General features: G+C 35.5%; 1 long non-coding RNA gene across 1 annotated transcript; it reads right to left on the bottom strand.

The window, feature by feature from the left end:
- Positions 1-2,152: 2,152 nt before the first annotated feature.
- Positions 2,153-2,823, bottom strand: LOC149254078 (uncharacterized). Its single transcript, XR_016266253.1, has 2 exons — positions 2,446-2,823; positions 2,153-2,324 (listed from the first exon to the last, which is right to left on the bottom strand). It is a non-coding gene; the product is annotated as an uncharacterized LOC149254078 (long non-coding RNA).
- Between the last annotated feature and the right edge of the window lie 347 nt (positions 2,824-3,170).

Below are 3,170 nucleotides of genomic sequence, written 5' to 3'. Positions count from 1 at the left end.
TAACCAACATATTATACAGGGGTGCGGAGAATGGTAATTTCTCCATATTTTACATTCCTGCACTCAATTAGCAATCAAAACATATTAACCAACAAATTCATACTTTCAAAACCATTTTCCCATGCTATTATTTTTAATTTAATTTAATTATTATTTATTTATGTGATATCTCCAAATTATGCAAATATTTAATTTACTGCAAATCAAATAATTTGATGTTATTTTAATTACAAAATTATTTTTTGAAATTACTTATGCATAAGTGAATTAGCAGTTATTTGTAAATATTGTTTTATTTGTTAAGTGGTTAGGAAAACAGTTATTGGCCTTAACTAATTTCTTGAGTATTTACTCAAGAAGGATAAAGAGGATAGGGGAATCGGAGATCAGGGTGGCAAGAAATGAGGAAGTCTGTGCTGAGAGGCCAAGCAAAGTTCTGTTGCTACCTCTAGTTTGGACTAGATAGCTGTGAGAGATATTAAAGATCTCGACCAAGAAAAAGAAGAAAAGGTTCCTAGATACAGGAACAGCTCGGGCAGCTCAGGGGGAGACAATTGTTAGAGATATTAAAGCTTGGGGGAGACAACTGTCAGAGATATTAAAGATCTCGACCAAGAAAAAGAAGGAACAGCTCGGGCAGCTCAGGGGGAGACAACTGTTAGAGATATTAAAGCTCGGGGGGAGACAACTGTCAGAGATATTAAAGATCTCGACCAAGAAAAAGAAGAAAAGGTTCTTGGATACATGAACAACTCGGGGGGAGACTACAACATAAGTAGTCTCAAGGTTGGGAGGCACAGTGTTGAGCAGCAAGGTTTTGGTTTTGTTGCAGGATAAATCTGGAAAGTTTTGTGAGCCAGATAAGTAAAATTATCCTACAAGTGATTCTAAAAATCAGTTTTGTGAGCTAGATAAGTAAAATTATCCTACAAGTGATTCTAGAAATCTGTTTTGTATTTTTCTGAATGTGTGTGTATATACATATATATATCTACATGTAAAAAGCGAGCTAGATAAGTAAAATTATCCTACAAGTGATTCTAGAAATCTGTTATGTATTTTTCTGAAAATATATATCAAAAGCTATTAGACTGAAAGAAATCATATATATCTTCATAAATATTTGTATCTACAGGTCAAATGCTCTTAGATTGTAGAAAATGACACATTAGCCTGAAAACTAGTAGGTTAGTATGCAAAACTCTTATAAAAAGAAATAGACAAGTAGAAGGATAATTATGAATTGGTAAATGTACCAATTAAAAAAAGAGAAACCTTGTAGAAAGAATAATAATAACCAAAAGACAGAGTTGAATTCCAACATTAAGCAAGCAAAACAAGTTTAAGCAGATAATAGAGATTATGCTAGTATTAGAAATTAAGCTATTAAATCTGTAAAATTTCATAATGAAAACCATGCAATAGAAGAGCAAAACAAATCCTAATAATAAGGTTATAGAAGAGCAACCATATGCATTTGTTGTGCCATAAAAGTCATACAAATACCCCACACACACACATATATATATAGACAATAGATACCCCACACACACACACACATATATATAGACAACGGTGAAACCGTGAGTTCAGGGAAAACAAAACAAGCCACATAATCTTCAAAACCCCTTTTTAATTCATTCTGGGTAATGCGAAAGAAAAATGAAATAATTGAATAAAATACTCTAATAAATTCTGAATACCAGAGCAAACCCAGTGCGGCAAAACACCAATCTTAGAAGTCTCATATAGGCATTTCCTCTAAAGCCATTTCTCATATGCATACTAAATTCATACCTTATCAGGCGGAAATGAAAACGAAATAATATTCTATAACCTAGAATGAACAGAGAGTTACAATTGCGATATAAACGGAAAACACAAAGAGCTACAATTGCGATATAAATGGAGAACACTTTATAATCATGTAGAAATCCCCGATGGGTTATCAAAAATAATAGTTACAGTTAAACATTTGAATATTTCAATGGAATAAATATCAAAATCTAAAGACTGGCCTCTAGAACTTATCTGCGAAGGCCGAGCCAGTTTCGCTCCAAGTCCATTAAAAGAACAAAGATAAACAAGCCTCGGCCTCGCAATGTTCTTCCTAACTCAAGCACATACACCAAGTCAGTTGGCGAACCCTCCATTAAAATAAGGAAATAAGACCACGAATAAATAACAAGCATGTTCAGACCAATTCGTTCACCAGAGTTGAAATTTATCAACCGTAAAACCCTGATAGGAAAACCCTAGATAGCTCGATACACGACGAGTTGAGCAAGGGTTCCATCAACTCTTCATCCGGGAGTCTGCTCCACCTGCAAACACCTCCGCCCCAACCGGGAGGAGTCCACAATTAGAAGTTCGTATTGTAAAAAAGTATACATATGTATAAACCTGAAGTTTGCAACCAACAAAAGAAAATAATCAGCATAATACCTGTATTTTTCAAAGTTCCCAACATTGTTGAACCGCTGAAACAGAGAACATTGTTTGATCATCAGAAGAGCCATAAGGCAACAACAAGAACCATCATGGTAGGGAAAGGTGGCCTTTGCACCCAACAACACCAACCACAGGTGAAAGACCAGCATCAACTGCACACAGAAACCCTCCTGTAGAGCGGACCAAAGACCTCCTTCAGAGGAGAGAAACAATGAGCAAAGAACGCCAAGCCATCTGAGGCAAAAGGACCCAAAGAATTTACCCACCGTCGGATCAACGCCATAGCCTGGAGACCATAGTCTGCATTGAAGTTTCTGAAAGACCAGACCTAATACCTAGGCCGCCACAGCAACTAGCAATAACTCAACATTAATGGAGGCCAGGTGGAGGGATAGCACAACATTAAAACTTTGGTTTATAAACTCAAAAAATAGCATGTATATTCCAGCCTTAGTCGGATAGGACAGAGAGTACCAAAGCAACATCAATATATCCTTAATACTAACAGCACAACATTAAAACTTTAGTTTATAAACTCAGAAAATAGCATGTCTATTCCAGCCTTAGTCAGATAAGACAAATAGTACTAAAGTGACATCAGTATATGCTTAATACTGAAATCAGTATATCCTTAACACTGACAAATCCCGAAGAATATTGAGAACCATCAAATCTATCTCATTTATCTCAGAAACCTTTGAAAAGGAATGAGATTATAA

The sequence above is a fragment of the Pinus tabuliformis genome, chromosome 7 (genome assembly GCF_031772625.1).
Source record: "Pinus tabuliformis cultivar Carrire ecotype Pingquan chromosome 7, CPIR1, whole genome shotgun sequence".
Taxonomy (NCBI): domain Eukaryota; kingdom Viridiplantae; phylum Streptophyta; class Pinopsida; order Pinales; family Pinaceae; genus Pinus; species Pinus tabuliformis.
Note: the sequence above shows the minus strand (reverse complement) of the source record. Positions and strands in the feature narration are given on the sequence as shown.